Genomic DNA, 20,499 nt, shown 5'->3' with positions numbered 1-20,499 from the left:
TGTAACAGGGATGTTTTTAATCTCATGAAACATCAGGTTACTCTTCTGTCTTCACTTTAGTTACGTCTTTCCCATAATAATTCCTTGTTTAGGCTTAAAATCCAGATCAAGACTGTCTTTAAATTCGCGACTGTAACTACTTTACACAGACGAATGGAAGTGACGCATGATGAAGATGCAAGTTTCATTTTCAGTACGGATATAAAAAGATTACATTCAAACGGATGGAATAAAGATATCATGTACCTGCATATCACAGAGAGATCATTCAACTTTGAGCCAAATCCTCGAGCGAGGGCGTGGATATCAGATGAGGGATGAGGTCACTGTGAGTGTGGGAGCCAACAGCAAGAGAGAACTTTCTCACTCAAATGTTTACTTTGCTAGAATTACGTTCGCTGAGGTCGCACTCGCCACACCCACAGCCTACCACAAATTTTGCTATGAAAACTGTATCAATCTTCAGAGCAAGTGGTATGATAATTGAATTCTCTCCCAACAGAAGTCGCTCTAAATGTAACAGGTTCTTGAATTAATCCCTTCAAGTGATCAGATATTTGAGCAGGAGGCTTATGGTCGCCAGATTATGGTCCAGCAACTTCTGGAAGTACTGTACACGAATGATCTTCTCAACGTGATCGAATTACTGTTATCGACTCGATCGTAAGATTGTCCGCTATGCTGTATGTTTCATAAATGTCTACTGTCTTCATGACCGACCCTTTACCAGGGGGGGCTAACAACAGATCATCACCACAGTAAAATCTATGGACATATGAGCTTTCTATGCGGCATCCAGCCTTACAAGGTCTTAATCCTCCTCAAACTTGGAGTGAAGGAAGACTCTAGATAATATAAAGATGAAGACATTTTCTTTCAGCTCTAAATCCAAATGGAAAATATTAAGATGTTAACCCTCGACTTGACCTTTAAGGGAGTACAACTGTCAATTGAGTTCATTCGCTTAATTGCCTTCATACTGCGTTCGACATGGGACGGTCGTCCTGCTCAAAATATGTTTTTTCCCCCACATTTCCCCCACAAAAGGTACATTTCTTTCAGTTCCCTAACCTAACCTAGTATACCTGTCTTGATAATTGTTTTTCTCTAAGATTATGCACCAGCATTAATAAGAAAGCCCATACTACGAAAAGACGAAGTTCATTGCATAAATGGTCACTGCAGTGTAATGCCTTAACTGTTATATGGATATCATCAGGCAATTCACCTAGCTAATATTTCACTGACCCAAGTGCGCTAATTTTTCCTCATTAAAAATGAGATAGAGCATGATCCTCAGCATCCACCGCACGAGAGAGTGGAGCTCACAATGTAACCACAGCCGGAGAGACAGGTTGTCCCCATCGTTTTTGGTGTTATAACTGAACCAATCCATCAAGATCAACCTCAACACCTGAGTGAAAGAGGTGATCTTCGGGTCTACGATCCTTCAATACATGACTATACTCAGTATGGTATGCCACCCTCCTCAAGCTCGGTTCCTCATCTCTGTAGTACCAGTGAACATCTTAGGCAAACCACAAAAAACTCATCTTGCAAAAAGGTATTTGAAGTTATCAGGAACCATTAGGTTAGTACCTTGGTGTAAGATGGCATGCATACATACTTTCAGTTAGTTCATCAATAAACTCCTCTGAGCACTTGCTATTGCTTCAAAAGTATGGAATATAGACACATTTACTACGTACTGTGGCTTCTTATCAGTGTCGGGAAACAGCAGACATCTGGTGAGAATCCAGTATGGAATATGTCCATCTGTTGATCATCCATACAGTACAGTCGTGTCTTTGTCGAGTCTTCTGTTCTTGATAAGTCATGAGGCATTTCCCTCAGTAGTAACATGAAAGGCTTCATGGAGCGCTTACTTGACAAAGGTCTTCCAACTGAAGGGCACGTAGCCAGTGTTCCTGCAGCAGAAGGACACTACCCTGCGAGACCAGTTCTTTGCCAAACACGTACTTCCTAGGTATAAAATCCTCGCAGTTAAACGTAATCCCCTTAAGCTCCTCTTGCGATTCTATCTGTAGTATGTTTAAGTCGGATGTTAAACCCAGTATTACTTTGCGACCATGAATCAGGACAGTATTAAGATGATGCATTTTTTCACAGTCATCTTATGTACGAGCGAATCAACATTTTTCCCAGATATTTCAGTCTTACACAAATGATAGCTGTTCACTTCGGCGAGAGTGGAAATATCATCCTCATTCTTCTTATCACAATCTGGCCAAAACTATATCAAAGCTGAAACCAGAAGATGCGAATCACTTGATGGGTGTGTTCTGTGCTCTCCTTTGTTCAAAAGGGCAGCCAACCTCTGGCAGTAGCTACGAATTCTTTCTGTTATCTATCTATCTATCTATATATATATATATATATATATATATATATATATATATATATATATATATATATATATATATATATATATATATAGGTATATATATATTTGGTAAGGTTATTTAATGTATGTATGACTCATGGTGAGGTGCCTGAGGATTGGCGGAATGCGTGCATAGTGCCATTGTACAAAGGCAAAGGGGATAAGAGTGAGTGCTCAAATTACAGAGGTATAAGTTTGTTGAGTATTCCTGGTAAATTATATGGGAGGGTATTGATTGAGAGGGTGAAGGCATGTACAGAGCATCAGATTGGGGAAGAGCAGTGTGGTTTCAGAAGTGGTAGAGGATGTGTGGATCAGGTGTTTGCTTTGAAGAATGTATGTGAGAAATACTTAGAAAAGCAAATGGATTTGTATGTAGCATTTATGGATCTGGAGAAGGCATATGATAGAGTTGACAGAGATGCTCTGTGGAAGGTATTAAGAATATATGGTGTGGGAGGAAAGTTGTTAGAAGCAGTGAAAAGTTTTTATCGAGGATGTAAGGCATGTGTACGTGTAGGAAGAGAGGAAAGTGATTGGTTCTCAGTGAATGTAGGTTTGCGGCAGGGGTGTGTGATGTCTCCATGGTTGTTTAATTTGTTTATGGATGGGGTTGTTAGGGAGGTAAATGCAAGAGTCCTGGAAAGAGGGGCAAGTATGAAGTCTGTTAGGGATGAGAGAGCTTGGGAAGTGAGTCAGTTGTTGTTCGCTGATGATACAGCGCTGGTGGCTGATTCATGTGAGAAACTGCAGAAGCTGGTGACTGAGTTTGGAAAAGTGTGTGGAAGAAGAAAGTTAAGAGTAAATGTGAATAAGAGCAAGGTTATTAGGTACAGTAGGGTTGAGGGTCAAGTCAATTGGGAGGTGAGTTTGAATGGAGAAAAACTGGAGGAAGTGAAGTGTTTTAGATATCTGGGAGTGGATCTGGCAGCGGATGGAACCATGGAAGCGGAAGTGGATCATAGGGTGGGGGAGGGGGCGAAAATCCTGGGGGCCTTGAAGAATGTGTGGAAGTCGAGAACATTATCTCGGAAAGCAAAAATGGGTATGTTTGAAGGAATAGTGGTTCCAACAATGTTGTATGGTTGCGAGGCGTGGGCTATGGATAGAGTTGTGCGCAGGAGGATGGATGTGCTGGAAATGAGATGTTTGAGGACAATGTGTGGTGTGAGGTGGTTTGATCGAGTGAGTAACGTAAGGGTAAGAGAGATGTGTGGAAATAAAAAGAGCGTGGTTGAGAGAGCAGAAGAGGGTGTTTTGAAGTGGTTTGGGCACATGGAGAGGATGAGTGAGGAAAGATTGACCAAGAGGATATATGTGTCGGAGGTGGAGGGAACAAGGAGAAGAGGGAGACCAAATTGGAGGTGGAAAGATGGAGTGAAAAAGATTTTGTGTGATCGGGGCCTGAACATGCAGGAGGGTGAAAGGAGGGCAAGGAATAGAGTGAATTGGAGCGATGTGGTATACCGGGGTTGACGTGCTGTCAGTGGATTGAAGCAGGGCATGTGAAGCGTCTGGGGTAAACCATGGAAAGCTGTGTAGGTATGTATATTTGCGTGTGTGGACGTATGTATATACATGTGTATGGGGGGGGGGGGGGTTGGGCCATTTCTTTCGTCTGTTTCCTTGCGCTACCTCGCAAACGCGGGAGACAGCGACAAAGTATAATAGTAAAAACATATATATATATATATATATATATATATATATATATATATATATATATATATATATATATATATATATATATATATATATATATGTCGTTTTTTCCTGTCACACGTTTTCCTACGCATACCTTGCACAGTGATCGGGATGTGCTTAATGCCATCTTCTCTCTCTGGGATCGCATTCAGAGCCTCCAGCCAGTACAGGATCGCATTCAGAGCATCCAGCCAATACAGGATCGCATTCAGAGCCTTCAGCCAGTACAGGATCGCATTCAGAGCCTTCAGCCAGTACAGGATCGCATTCAGAGCCTTCAGCCAGTACAGGATACATAGTGCGTGGAACAGTGAACACGCCCGACCGGGGTAGCCAACTGCCCCAAGGCACAAACAAAGGAAACGATGAAAAAGAAAAAAGAAATCAAGAATATCTGAAACTTTGTTACCAAGTGAAGCATGTTGCCTAACAGTTGTGGATGCAGGCATAATACAGTGCAACTACATGACTGAAGCCATACCCAATCATGCGCACACAAAGATAATACACACGCACTGTATCACGTACACACGAACACACACCTGTGACCAAAAACATACCAAAACCACAGTCACGGTGACGCATTCAGTCATCAGGCTCATCAATGTGGATTCAAGAAACCGATTTCAACATACTATCTTGTATGCAGGTATGATAAAGATATGTGTATGATATTTGAAGCTCTGGGATCTACGAGCATTTGCAGATAGATAACAGAGAAGAAACACACTACATTACGTTCACAAACACCGAGACTAACTAAGAGACAGACATAACAGCGTATCAGAACCAAACATTAAAAAAGATAATTATATATATATATATATATATTATATATATATATATATATATATATATATATATATATATATATATATATATATATATATATATATATGTGTGTGTGTGTGTGTGTGTGTGTGTGAAAACACAGAAACTTAAATAGCTTACAAGAATAGGTGGACGACCACACGCTTACAACATATGATAATGATGATGTACGAACACGGATTTTCAAACGTGGACTCGACACGTACATTTCACAGTCATCTGCTCCGGGAATCAGTCAGCCCAGAGCAATGGCAGAACACGTGGGCTTACGCCACCCATGACTTTGTGATCCTGTTGTGCCAAGGGGCTGCCTCATTAAGATTTGCTCCACCACACGTAACCACAGTGCCCTGAGGACACAGACTATCAAAACAATAAAGCCTTTCGTGTACGTGGGCGTTTGATTGTCACAATCTGTTTACGAAAGCAGTCTCTCCTGCGTTGCAGGATGATTCATATTTTCTATAAAGCACCTTTGAATGGACTATTTAGAACTGACTACAAGACCTGATAATCGATCCTTGAAGACATGATTGTTATGAGATGTGAAGAGGGGCCAATCAAAATGACTTATAATGCTCTAGACTATTGCTATAACTTGCAACTGTAAGAAGGTTTGATCAGCGGCCTTTATTTTCTTTTAAATTGGCTTTAATGTTGTACAAATAGTTCTGTGAAAAGAGAAACTTACGTTCTATAATAAACGTCCAGTGACGTATACATCCTTGGTCATACACCTGCCTACAATGTACAAGGAATTGCACGAAAACCTTTGGTATCTTGTTCGCTGTTACTGGGGTCCATGTGCGAGAACTGTTACGTTATTAGGAGTTTATGATAGTTATATGACCATGCACGTCCTCGCTGCATGTAGTCCTCGATGGGTAGGGCACGTATACTGGGATACACAAGTATGATTACCTACATGTAATCATCTACCTGTACAGAACAGGGAAGGAGTTTTACACTCGTGGAGCCCCATCTCTACTGCAGAGGGAGGGAGTTCCACACTCGTGGGACCCCATTTCTATCTCTACTGTGCAGAGGGCAAGTTTTATACTCATGGGGCCCCATCTTCTTGAAACATTCTCCACAATCATAAACATTCTCTAAATGTATGCATGTTGTTCACATTCACTACGTCCTCAGTCATCGTATTCCACTCTTTCACCACCCTTGCTTGCACTATAGAAGTACTCCTTTACATCTTATTAATATTCTTGCTTAATATGATGTTATGTCTTGTGGTTGCTCTATCCTCACATCTCTCAAACAACTATTCACCGTGTGTGTGTGTGTGTGTGTGTGTGTGTGTGTGTGCGCGCGCGCGCGCGCGACGTTGAGACGGGCCATCATGAGTGCAAAGCACCTCCCCCTCCCCTTCCTTTATACTAACAGTGGTTGAAATGTATATAGTAATACGGTAATATCACAAAACACAGTTACAGTAACTAGTCATTATTCAGTGTTCAACTACACGCGTAATATATAAACTATAGTATTTACTCTAAACATTCCTCTTTTTCTGCCACCCTAACTTATCCAAAGTGTGGAAATATCCACTCCACCTTGACCTTAAGCTCTTTTATGATTAGTTAACTAGTTACTATCCATGCCTCCCAGTTGTGTAACACCTGTAATAGCTTAACTGTATATCCTCAGGCTGACTAAATCCAATAAATAATTATCTATATATTTACATGTTTTCATCCTTAATCAATCAAATGCAATGCTTGCCGCAGGTTGTAAGCAGAGGTACTTAATGTGCCATGAAAACTTAATCACTCCAAATATAAGGTGAAGAAGATACAGATATCAGTGAGAAAATGCAAATGTTTCCCCTGAAGAACATGCACAGAAGTTGCACTGTCAGTTCCCCCACAAGTTCTGCTGAATAAATTGTAGTGATTAACCTTTACTCCTTCACAACTCGAATAAAAGCAGAAGTTGTCCGAGTGTACTGGTATGAGGTAAATGACCTCCCCCCCCAAAGTTTCAGGTCGATCTACCCAAGGAGGCACACAGACGTACTTCTTGGAATGAAAGGAGAAAGTAGGAAAAGAAGGATACATATAAATAAACGTATATATATATATATATATATATATATATATATATATATATATATATATATATATATATATAAATGTCTGGAGATAGGGGAGAAAGAATACTTCCCACGTATTCCCTGCGTGTCGTAGAAGGCGACTAATGGGGGGGGGGGGGGGGCCTAGAAATCCTGCCCTCTCGTTTTTTTTTCTTAATTTTCCAAAAAAAAAAAAAAAAAAAGGAACAGAGAAGGGCCAAGTGAGGATTTCCCTCAAAGGCTTAGTCCTATGTTCTTAACACTACCTTGCTAACGCGGGAAATGGCGAATAGCATGAAATATATATATATATATATATATATATATATATATATATATATATATATATATATATATATATATAACTTAACAAAGTTATTTGAATCTCAACATCACAACAGAGTAACATACTCCGTTGTGATGTTGGGATTTAAATAACTTTGTTAAGTACTGGCACCTGACAAGGTGGAATGTGAATGTGTGTGTGTGTGTGTGTGTGTGTGTGTTCTCATGTTTGTTCATGAGGCAGCGTCGCGCAGGGAACAGACGAACAAGCGGCACAACTTGTTCACATCCACTCTCTACCCGTCATGTATTAATGCACCCACACCCAAGCCCCCCTTATCCACAGCTAAGACCCTAAGACCTTTCCGTGGTTTACCCTGACTGCTTCGCATGTCCTCGCTCAGCCCACTGATATCGCGTATACCAATATTATTCCCACTGGCCCTATCCCATGCGCGCCTCCCACCCACACGCACTCAAAAGCATCTTCCACTCAATCCTTTCCTCTCGTCCTTTGTTCACCGTTTCTCCTTGTTCCCTCGACCCTCGACATGTGTATACCCTCTTCCTACAGTGGCGGGCGTAGTAGCGAAGTAGATGTGTGGATCATCTTCGCTGAGAATAACACCAGCTTCAGTTATCACCTTCGCTGAGAATATCACCAGCTTCAGTGATCACCTTCGCTGAGAATATCACCAACTTCAGTGATCACCTTCGCTAAGTGTTACTAGCTCCATGGATCACCTTCGCTGAATGTTTTCCAGCTCTGTAAATCACTTTCGCTGAACGCTACCAGTATCATGGATCACTTTCTTCTGTGAATATGACTAGGTCAATGAATCACTTTCGCTGACAGTGGTACCATCTCCATGCATCACCTTCGCTGACGGTGTTACCAGATCCACAACTCGTCCTTGCTGACAGTAATTACGCGCCTGACTCACACTCGCACCCGTGTTGCTCAACTTCCCTGAGTACTGCCCCGTCTGTTGTGAGTCATGACCCACGGTAGTGTCAACACACCCATGACTCACCGACCCTGCCAGCGTTGCCAGACCCGTGACTCACCGTCCCTACCAGCGTTGCCAGACCCGTGACTCGCCGTCCCTGCCAGCGTTGCCAGATCCATGACTCATCGTCCCTGCCAGCGTAGCCAAACCCATGACCCCTTCTTCCCCTGTCAGTGTTGCCAGACCAATAACGCACCTTGCCTGACAGTGTTGCCAGACCTGTTACCCATCTTTTCCGACAGTATTACCAGGTCCCTAACCCATGTTTCGTGCAGCGTTACCAGGTCCCTAATTCAGGCTTCCTGCAAGTGATGCCAATATTGTGTTACAGTCTCACCTGACAATTCCTGACTCTGTAACAGCGTTGCCATGCCCGTGATCCAGCCTTCCGGCTCACCAGGTCAACAGTCCCCCCCCCCCCCCTACACACTGGCAGTATTGACCTCCGTGACCTAACTATCCCTGGGAGTATTACCACATACACGATCTCTCCCAGACCCCTGCTATACCTCCCCCAGACCCCTGCTATACCTCTCCCAGACCCCTGCTATACCTCCCCCAGACCCCTGCTATACCTCAACCAGACCCCTGCTATACCTCCCCCAGACCCCTGCTATACCTCCCCCAGACCCCTGCTATACCTCCCCCAGACCCCTGCTATACCTTTCCCAGACCTCTGCTATACCTCTCCCAGACCCCTGCTATACACCACCCCCAGACCCCTGCTATACACCACCCCCAGACCCCTGCTATACCTTTCCCAGACCCCTGCTATACCTCCCCCAGACCCCTGCTATACCTCTCCCAGACCCCTGCTATACCTCTCCCAGACCCCTGCTATACCTCTCCCAGACCCCTGCTATACCTCAACCAGACCCCTGCTATACCTCCCCCAGACCCCTGCTATACCTCCCCCAGACCCATGCTATACCTCCCCCAGACCCATGCTATACCTCCCCCAGACCCTTGCTATAGCTCAACTAAATCAATATTTTCGTGTTGCAGGCATTACGTAGTGCCGGCATTAATCAAGAAAAGTTAAAATTCCAATTTCCCCGGTGGGATTACTGCTCTTGGATCATAAAGTCTTCTAGTTCCTGTACACAGTAGAGACAGTCTCGCTTAATCTGGCGGTCTCTGGGTGATCTTCCTGCACAGGAGAGCCGTGTGCTTGTACGATATTTCTTGTCAAAAGCAATTCCAGATATCTTGACGAAATCTGGCACAGACGGTGATGTAGGCTGCGCCTGGGAAGCCATTTATCTAGGCGTTCCAGCAAGTTATGAATATGTAATGAGGGAGTTGACTTGCCACACCCACTCCTTCCTCCATCCCCCAAAAATTGTTTACGTTCTCGGCAGCGTAGCTCGACCCCGTTAGAGCACATTCCATCTCGTAAAAAGAAACTGTTTCGTGGAGTATTTCCTCTGTAGCATCTTAATGACCAACTCACTTTTTAGATATGGGATGGCTTTATCATAGGATGAACATTCGCTTGTAAAGAATCATAGGTACTTCCATACAGACAGGAAACAATTACTTTTCTACGTGAAATAAACAAACCTAGAAAGGTTCTGTATGAAACGTTTGCAGATTAACGTTCCAGATTCACATCCTTCCGTAACGTACGCAAGATCTAAACTAAACTTAAAGGGTCGTATGGCATTCAGTGATTCAGACAGCGAGTCACAATTGAATAAGTGTGACCAAAGCTAAACTTAACGTATACAGACGGACGAAGTGATCCTGCTACGCCACGCAGATGGTATACAGTTAGTAATGCACAATAAATCTATAACTATAAAACAAAACAAAAAAATATACCAAACCTTAAAAGTGAAGTAATGAAATGCCAATCTAACCGGTTGGTTACGTGGAAAAAAAACAACACATCATTGGTTCCCGTTTTCTCTCTGGCCGAGAGCTTTCGAGGTATCATAAAAAACGTGTAAAGTATATTTAACGTTATCACGTTCCTTTTTCGCAAGGCGAACTCATGGGAGATAAGGAGTTTTGAAGTCATGGTAAATAAACGCTCTGACATGACAAGAACTGGATAATCATAATGACAAATCGAAGATCAAATATTCATTATTGCTTCCCGCTGACTCCATGTGATCAATATTGAAATAGTATGTCCTGGGTGATCAATATTCAAGTGATAAGTCCTGAGTGATCGATATTCTAAGTAATATGTCCTGCGCGGTCTTCCATACATATGTACCAATTGATCGATATTTTGGTGAGTAATTCCTGTTTGATCAATGTGTCGGTTGACTGATCAGTATCCTCACTGTTTAGCCGAGTAATATCCATGCAAAATGACTGGATGTGGATGAGCAATTTTCTAGTATAAAAGTTCGGTAGACTCAAGTGTTAAAACTGATGAAACCTGGATCATTCCATCCCATAAAAGGACTAAATTATCAGGTTCTGGTTGGGATTATCCCAAACTTTTCAACGCTTGACTCATCCATGTCCTGGATGATCAATATTCTAGTTGAAAGATCATTGATGATCAATATTCCGGATGACATGAATAATCAAACTGAATTTGATGGGTCTTAGATCATCTATTTCAGGTTAGGAGATCCTGGATGATTCATTTCTAGACAGTAATTCATACATAATTAACTACTACAGCAATTCTTGTGTGATTAATATTCTGTCTGGGATTTTATGATCAAAATGTAGGTGGCAGATCCTAGAAAATCAATATTACAGTCGGCAACTTTTTTAATGATCATTTTCTAGGTGGCAGGTCTTGGGTGATTAGTTTGTAAGTGATAAGATATAGAAATTTACTCCGTGGTTGACACGTCTTCGATGATCAATATTCCACTTGCAGGTCACAAATGATCAGTACTTTAATTGGCAGACCCTAGATGGTCAATATTCCACTTGCAGGTCACAAATGATCAGTACTTTAATTGGTAGACCCTAGATGATCAATATTCCACTTGCAGGTCCCAAATGATCAGTACTTTAGTTGGCACCTCCTAAGTGATAAGTAATCTAGATGGCACGTCCTAGATTATAAGTAATATGGCAGGGACGTCCAAGATTATAAGTAATATGGCAGGGACGTCCAAGATTATAAGTAATATGGCAGGGATGTCCAAGATGATTAGTGCTTTAGTTTCAATGTACCTTAGGCCAGGTCCCAGATGAGCAGTACTCTAGTTGTCATGTCCCACATGATCAGTATCCTTATTTCGTAAGACCTGCATGATATAAATATTCATCTTGCTACGTCCTTAAGGATGCATTTCGTAGTTGGAAGGACGTGGGTGATCTACATTGTAGAGGGAGAGAGAGAGAGAGAGAGAGAGAGAGAGATCCTGGATGATCTATATTCTGGATGAGAAGTCTTGCAGTATGAATATTCTAAAGTGGCAATACCAATCAGGAAGTTCGTAAACAAAACTGAACTTGCGAGGCGAAACATGAATTCCCAAAGCCTTGAAATATTCAAGGGTTTTGAGCTCACTGACACGTTTTCTTTCTTTTCACTCTCGTTTTTATCTATTTCTTTTTTTTGTACGGCTGTCCGGGTTTGTCAAAATATATCTTTTATGTGTGCCTGTATCATTCTCTTACTCCATACGGAAGTTGGAGACAATGCTGCGTTGATCTATATATGGTTTTAAGAAGGCTGTGCAAAACATTGTAATCTCTTTCCCCTATACAATACGATCAAAACTACAGCCAATAATATATTTGAAGTAAACGAGTAAAACATTATATGTAAATAATTGAAAGTGCTTGTCAATGTACATATATAAAGACAAATTGTCAGAATTAATTTAAACAGACCCTGATACAGAGTACTTCAAAATAACCCAGATAAGAATAAAAAAAAAAATGTGTTTGATTAAACACATTGATACCAGTAATCTTCCACGATCTGTGTGAATCAGATCAGTAAGAGTCGCCATTCGAGGAAGAACAAGTAACTGAATGAGAGGTAAGATTCCCATGAGCGAGATTCACTTTATAGAGGTTGAGTCAGCCAGGGTTCCGGTCCGTGTAAGATGGGCCTCCTACACATGACCCCCCCCTCATCCCCCCCCCACCCCCGCCGGCACCAACTCTATAATTCATGATGCGACTGCCTGACGTACGATCCTCCCAGACCAAACCACCGCGGTGGGCTCGAGCTATAATTTTAGTCACAGTCACGTAAAACTGATGCAATATTCCATACAATACCCAAGTTTTCAAGCAAGTATCGTATAAGTCTAATAAAAAAAATTGAGCCACCTTGGACTGTACGACAGCTTCCCCCGTCATCGGTTCGTGACAGATCCCAGCACAGGAACAAATGAAGTTTACATTCGACAACGTACTGGCTTCGTACTAAGTTGCGCGCAGCGTTATAAAAACCCTTCCATACACAGGTAAGTCCACTGTGTGCTACCTGGGTTTATAAAGGTTATAATAATTATTATGCCACATATATTACGAGACTATGTACGTGTAAACGTAGTAAGTAAACACAGCAAATTTATAAATAAGGGAGAGCGATCTTGCATCAGTGGGAGACCTGAAGGCGACAGGAGGTACGAATCACCAGAGTCAGGAAGTGTTTGTCGAAAGGAGAAAGAGGAAGTTTAGGACCACAGTGGAAGCTTAGCTGGCAATGACGCGTTGGGGTTTGTATATACGAAGGACAAATATTCTAACGTATTTCCGGATACGTACTTTATTACTGTCCGTATGTACGTGTGACGGACCACGAACGTAAGATTATCAAGTGCTCCTCGGCGTGACAGGACTTGCCTTGTAAACAAGCCTGTGGTTCACTCGAGGAAGTGGTAACAAGATGCTCTGCTGATACGAGAGAGTTGGAGCAAATAATTTTATTTTTTTGATTGGATGGCGGTATATTTTCAGCATCTAACACACAGTGAAAGACTAACACTAATCCTTTGAAAAAAAAAATAAGGGAATACTAGAAAGTTAATTCACCAGCGAGATTGAACGTGTTTTAAGCATTTGTGAAACACGTGTCGTTGCGCTCGTGCGCATGTGTTGTCAAGGCGTTTCGGACCCACGACGAGTGTCTCACGAGTGAAATGATTAGGTATGCAAATGTACACATTAATGCATACTTCTTGGAAAGAAAAATACAAAGTACATTTTGAATGTGGACTGTTACGCGTGGATCTTGGCGAATAAGATCGTGAGAACTATTTGAAGATCTGAGAAGACGATGCAGTGGCAGGGGAAAAAAAAAAGTGAGAAAATCAAGAATTTTTATGTACGTCGGCGCACCCTAGTGGCGAGCTAGTCATCCACATCATAATCTTATAATGGGGTGTACGTACACTTATAATGGGGTGTACGTACACTTATGATGGGGTGTACGTACACCTATGTTATGAAGGGGTGTAAGTACACCTATGTTATAATGGGGTGTACGTACACTGATGATGGGGTGTGCGTACACCTATGTTATAATGGGGTGTACGTACACTTATGATGGGGTGTACGTACACTTATGATGGGGTGTGCGTACACTTATGATGGGGTGTGCGTACACCTATGTTATAATGGGGTGTACGTACACATATAATGTTATAATGGGGTGTTGCATACCTATAATGTTATAATAGGGTGTATGTACACCTATAGTGATATGATGGGGTGTGCGCACACCTATAGTGATATGTTATATGTTATATGTGATATGTTATAATGGGGCGTAGTACACCTATAATGTTATCATAGGGTGTACGTACACGTATAATGTTATAATGGGGTGTACGTATACCTATAATGTTACAACGGAATGTAAGTACACCTATAATGTTATAAGGTGGTGTAAGTACACTTATAATGAAACGTACGTCCATCTATAATGTTATAATGAAATGTACGTACACCTATAATGTTATAATGAAATGTACGTACACCTATAATGTTATAACGGAATGTACGTACACCTATGATATTTGAATGAAATGTACACCTTTAATGTTATGTGTTTTACGTACACATACGTGTTTCTCAAAAAATTATATCAAGGTGTTGGTTCGTACGCGATACATAAATGGAAGCGGTAAACACTCAGGAAAATTAATGCCACAAAGTGCAGATGTAAACTGGGATACGTCTCTTGGAAGGACCTGCTCGTAATCACGAATGATCATTATTATTGGCGATCTAGTTAGGCTCAAAGTCTTTTTAACTACAAGACCGATACATTAGTTTTTATATGTAAGATATCAAACATGCGTGTATACACATACACGTGAAAAAATCTAAGCATCGTAATAATCTAGGTAGGGTCCATTTTGCCATAGCAAAACACACCCACTGGATAAGTACAGTTACGATTAACCTACGATTTTTTTTACATAATATTTTGAAGTTATTCAGAAACAGCCAAGGATGAAAATTATACACGTAATTGCTTCTCACGCCTTTGCCAGATGGCGACAGGTACAAACACACAACGGTCTTGTTTGCAGACATTTACACTCTAGCTGCCATGTCTGACGTAGTGAAGCCAGAGCCTATCACCCACAACCAAGCCTCACTGATAGCATACAATGCTTTACTAACAGGGTGGCACAGGCATTGCTCAGGGGTGCCACATAAGTGTCAACGCGTTTGCCCTGCACTGACCGTCTTACGAGTCATAAAATATGTATAAATATATCTTTTTTTTGCGATTAACAGTTCATTCTTGTATACTGGTATATACACAATGTGATACAACAATATCTATATACTGGTATACACAGAATCTAATATACCAACTAATACCTATATACTCGTATACACACGATGTATGATACACCAACTAATACCTATATATTGGTATATACAGAATGTGATACACTAATACCTATATACTGGTACATACAGAATGTGATACACCGACTAATACTTAAAGTCCTGTACACATAACGCCTGAGGAATATAACAGTATCTTCTTTAAAGCAGGTTCTTTTTTTTACAGTTGCGCGCCGTCCAATACGTGACTTCGAGTTGCGTCAGATATGTTGACTTCTCACAGTGAGAGGTCACGAGTCATGTTATTACTATTACGGAATAAGTTTGTTATCAAGAAAGAGAAAACATGAAGGCGATGGTTGTGGGGAAGACGAAGGTGGAACGATGAGTACAAAAGGAATAAAGTTTTTCCCACAACGTGGAGGATTAAGGTGACCAAAGAAAGAAAAATTCTTTCCATTTGGACAATTATCTTGAACTGAATTGAATGAAACTCGATAGAGGTGCCACATATGACTTTAAGGTACCATAACCGAAGAAATTTGAAAACCTCTGGTTCAATGGTGTGATTTTACAGCTTCATATGCCCTGGTTCAGCCTTATGACAGCACATATATCCAATTCATTCCATCACATCCCATAATTAGTCTCCTGGCACAACTTTATTTATGGAGCCGTCTGTTTATGATGTTGCTAAAAAGTTGTTGCAATAAATGAGATTTCTTCTTCAAAGATTTATTCCGAAGTTCGTAAAGAGCTTGGATATTACAAAATGTTTTTTTTTTTCAACAGAACGATTAAAAGACACATAGGAATTCCGATGGCATAGTGTAACCTACCAATAAGGTGCTTTCAAGACAGTTACCCCACAGTGCTGCAAGTGACCGACAAAATTTGGGAAGGATATGAAGTAAAAGAAAAAAAAGACGAGATTAAAAAACACAATCCAACTTAATTGAGGGGAAACCCCATCACCCGTGACCCCTTCTTGATAAATAACCACAGGAAAATACGTGACTTGCATCTTGTTGTGGAGGTAATTCACAACAGATGCTGGGCAAGCAACTCCTCCAACTGTTCTTGCTTCGTATACGTTACACACAAGCCTCAGTGACGCTCAGAATGCTTAACATTGCTCGCGACCAGCCACGACTGCAGGCAAATCAAACGCTTTAAGAGCTGCCTGGATAATAAGTGTCTTTGTTCCTGCGAATAGTTCGTTTGACATTGTCTCATGTGACACTAGAGGAGGCTCGTATGCACAAAGGAAACCTTGATCCAGTGTTAAATTTGAATAATTTCTAAGTTAAAGAGAGAAAAATGACTAGGATGTGGTAAAGATAAGACGTTAACGTAGTCGCTTTAAATGAAGTAGATGTTTTTAGTATCGCCTTATCAGGGACTTGACTTAAACAAACCCTAAGCTTGCGTGTGACCTGTCCGTACTACACACGACCCCCGCTGGACTTTGGCAAGATTTCCAGTGAAAACTGGATACTTTTTTCCGAACATCTGGACAGAAAATTTTAGGGAATCTTGATAACCGGGACAAACTTCCTCTCCATGTAGGAAATCGGTTAATGTAGAAATAAGGTGGAGTAAGGAAAGTTAATAATTACCAGACACACACACACACACACACACACACACTTGGCCAACCTCTGATCTGCTGTACCTTCATCATGACCCAACAATATAGTTAACCATGCGGGTTTGTAATAACTTCTTATCGTCACATAAACTTTCCTTATCTTCATTCTATATATATATATATATATATATATATATATATATATATATATATATATATATACCCTCCTCATTCTGACTATTCTGCTCTTAATGTTTGATCTTCCGTGAATCACATACACTCCAAGTTTCAATTAATAAGCTTATTCCAAGCTGCTTCTAACACGCTCTGGGCTTAAATTTTCCCCGTTCATCGGAGCTTTCAATGTGTCACTAGTTTTTCTCCCTGGGATGACTCTGCTTCCCACCTAGTCTTTCCCACTAGCATCCCCCACTACACATTCCTCCAGAGTTTCCACAACCATCCACATCTTTCGGTTCTCCACCATACAAACTTGACCTCACACTGGCCTCCTCCATCCCTGTCAAAAACCTAGAGTCTTATATTTTTATAGATCTCGAGTTTCATCCTCTTAGATACCGTGCATCACCGAGACGTTCCGCCACTCTGCTGCTACTCTGATTACGTGATATTCGAAACACTACCTGTGGCGAAAGACTTGAGGGAAGTGAACCAATCATAAGCAAGAAAAAAATTGTTTCTTTATTTAGACTGGTCTTTTGTCGTGCTGTAGCACCGTGAGACGGCATTGGAAATTGCATTGGAATTCTATCGTGTAAAGAAAAAAAGTCAAGGAATCTTTATGAGCACAAATAAAGCTTTTGTTTTCAGTAAAAAAATTGATGTTAGAGATAGTGTAGCTGTTAATGGCGCGAGTCTACCATATTCTCGTTTGATAATGTATTGTAGAGTTTATGTTATATATATAATATATATATATATATATATATATATATATATATATATATATATATATATATATATATATATGCGCGGAAGTATAATGTGTATACGTTGCGTACTTTACTTTCATTGTACATTATGGCAGGAAACTGGGATGAGTACTCTCATAATGAGACAAACTATACACCTCCTTCCGACGCCTCATGACACCTTTCGTACCAAGAGGCGTCTTGTGGAAGTCTTCGTGAGCACTACGAAATGTCAGAGAGAGACACAGTACACAGGGGACCGAGTCTGTGAGACGCCTTGTCATGTCTTGTGTTTTTATATGCACAGCGAAGCCTCCTCGCCCCCCTGACCTTGAGCATTTAGTGAATCGCTCGTTACTTTACCACGGTCGTTTAAATTAAGAATAAGAGGCTATTTAGCGTGAGCAAATGTGGTTTCTGCTTATCGGGGATGATGACGAGTTCGTCACGTACGTAACATTAGCTACAAAATCTCCCAAAAGTTTAAGACAAGCTTTTGTCGTCTCTCATGATCTCGTTTCCTGTCCGTTTTCCCTTGTTACTGATCCTTTACCAGGATAAGTGACAAGTGTGCATTATTGAATCTCCACCTCCCTTTGACATCTCCCTTAAGCTATTTGCTCAGTCGCCCACCCTCAAGGCATGAGACACAGGGGTGGATGAGACATGATCTTGTGTGTGGGAGTTGGGGAAGGACAAGGACCCGTTTCTGGTAAATAATAATCTTACGTTCGCCAAACTAAGTCACTCGTTTTACCTTAGAAAACGGAAGTTAGTAAAATTACCGAACGTTCATGTCTTACGAGTTTAAAGAATAAAAAAGGTTTTAGGAAAAGATAAATGAGTAGAGCGGGATTACCTTGAGCTTGCTTCTTTTTTCTTTTTTTTTTCCCAAAATTTAATTGTTCATTTCCAGGTTCTCTAAATCCTTTAGGAAAAATGGTAACATCGTCTTGCCGAGAAGCATCGCGCATGATCAATTGTAAAGACAGGTGTTAGGAACCCGTTCTAAGGTTAAGGTAGCTTGGTTAGACATGACCATATATTTCTTTGGAAGTCATTATATTGCCTCATATTCCCTGGACTTCAACAGCCCTTCTTATTTCTATCGTGTTGACTTAAGATGGTAGTTTTGTAGGAGGACGCTACATTAACTGGATGACAGACCCATTCTCCCTTAAGAGATTCGTTTTTAATGGTGTAATCTGTTATTCATGATTTAACTCTGGAAACCCTCCAGAACCAGAGTGGTGAAACTGTAGCGTGTATATAACGCGTGTCGTCCACAAAAGTTCGTATAACCTTCTACCGAAATTACGGTCCGTTCCTTGAACGAACGTGTTTCCAAAAGTCCTTGTTTAATTGCACGTATCTTGGTGTGAATAAAAGACTTGTGTTGAGTGTGTGTGTGTGTGGGGGGGGGGGGGGGGTCATGTTTAGCGAATTGCATGTGTTCATTATTGTACATTGTTCATTTGTTTTATTACTGGATATACTGGTTCAAATGTGCATGTCTATTAAACAGTATGTGTTGAGCATGCACACGTTAACCATGGACGATGTTTCCGGGTTGCGCTCATGACTGACAAAACGCATGAGTAATCTTCCAATGTGACCTGCACCTATGCTCATTCTACAGACGCTTTATGGAAATGACAACTTTTCATATCAAGAACCGTAACGTGGAAGCCATTGTGAACACTCCGTAATGTCAAGTACACAGTACACCAAGAGTCTAAAACTCAGCGAGATATTACGAGTCTTCGAAATGTAAACATATTTAACACATGTTTATGGTGGCCAGGATAGCTTACACGGAGGGTGGCGTCGAAGAACAGTGCTTAATCTTTACTTCTGGCGTAATTCCTAAACACGATTGGGTTAGAATGTTATATTTCGTAACCTTCAGAATGGCGCCTGAAGTATTTGGAGAGATGTACGGCATAATAACGAATGCTGAATGGTTTAATACAGTAATTCGGCGACTTCAAGAAAGTTAGGTGGTGGTGATCTGACGGATATTGTGAACTTCATGCGATTTCTCATCTGTATGTTGAACAGGTGGACATACAAGATGTGTAGTCTGTGGTGGGTGGTTCTTAAAGCCTAGTCGCTGCCGACAGTGAGGTAAGTGGGTTATCTGACAGTAGTTACCGAAGATGAATCACACACCTGGCAACTTTTTTTGTCTGGTCACCACCTCGTACATGTTGAAACCAAGCTACAGTTGACGACGGTGTAGCCAAGTAAGGTACAGTTCCCAAAGTCAAGTCACGGCCAGAGACGAGGTTATGATACGCTGGCATTTGCTGCAACCAAGTTACAGTAAACTGGTACAACGGTACGTCACCTAGCCGTAATAGGTGGTGAAGTACTCACAACTACTAATGGTAAGGTTTTGCGGTGAGATGCTAATTGTTCAAGTCAAGTAATAGGTGGTAGGAAGGTTGTGTAGTTAGCTGGTGGTAATTAGTTAAGTCAAGTAACAGGTGGTAGGAAGGGTTGTGTGGTTAGCTGGTGGTAATTGGTGAGACTAAGTCACAGGTGGAAGGAAGGATGTATGGTTAGCTGTGACACAGGTGGCAGGGGAAGGTCTGTGTGGTTAGCTCAGGGTAGCTGCGAAAAACAGCTGATTATTCACAGCGCGGGGATAACTTCCTTATAGAGAGAGAGAGAGAGGGAGAAAGTGAGGGACGTCACCGAAGGTTTAAGAACTGGCGGCCGAGAGGGAGTGACGGAGATTGAGAGACGTGCAAGGTGGGAGAAAGGGTTAAGGTACTACAGCCAACCTTCCATAGAATCACCTACGAGCAGGGGAAAAAAACAACGTGTACCACACACATCCCTGTCCACACACACCACCTCGGTCTTCTCTTCCATTTCAAACAATCCCTTCCCCTGTCCCACCTCTT

At 41.4% G+C, this 20,499-nt stretch overlaps 1 protein-coding gene and 1 long non-coding RNA gene across 2 annotated transcripts in view; one reads left to right on the top strand and one right to left on the bottom strand.

Moving 5' to 3' along the window:
• The window catches only part of LOC139766738 (uncharacterized), a 1,106,342-nt gene that overhangs the window by 31,775 nt on the left and 1,054,068 nt on the right, over window positions 1-20,499 (bottom strand).
• The window catches only part of LOC139766749 (uncharacterized), a 69,753-nt gene continuing 61,798 nt past the window's right edge, over window positions 12,545-20,499 (top strand). Inside the window, exon 1 of the long non-coding RNA XR_011716943.1 lies at window positions 12,545-12,720. This is a non-coding gene — a long non-coding RNA (uncharacterized lncRNA). The remainder of the gene's footprint in view (window positions 12,721-20,499) is intronic.

Source organism: Panulirus ornatus, chromosome 4, assembly GCF_036320965.1.
Source record: "Panulirus ornatus isolate Po-2019 chromosome 4, ASM3632096v1, whole genome shotgun sequence".
Classification (NCBI taxonomy): Eukaryota; Metazoa; Arthropoda; class Malacostraca; order Decapoda; family Palinuridae; genus Panulirus; species Panulirus ornatus.
Note: the sequence above shows the minus strand (reverse complement) of the source record. Positions and strands in the feature narration are given on the sequence as shown.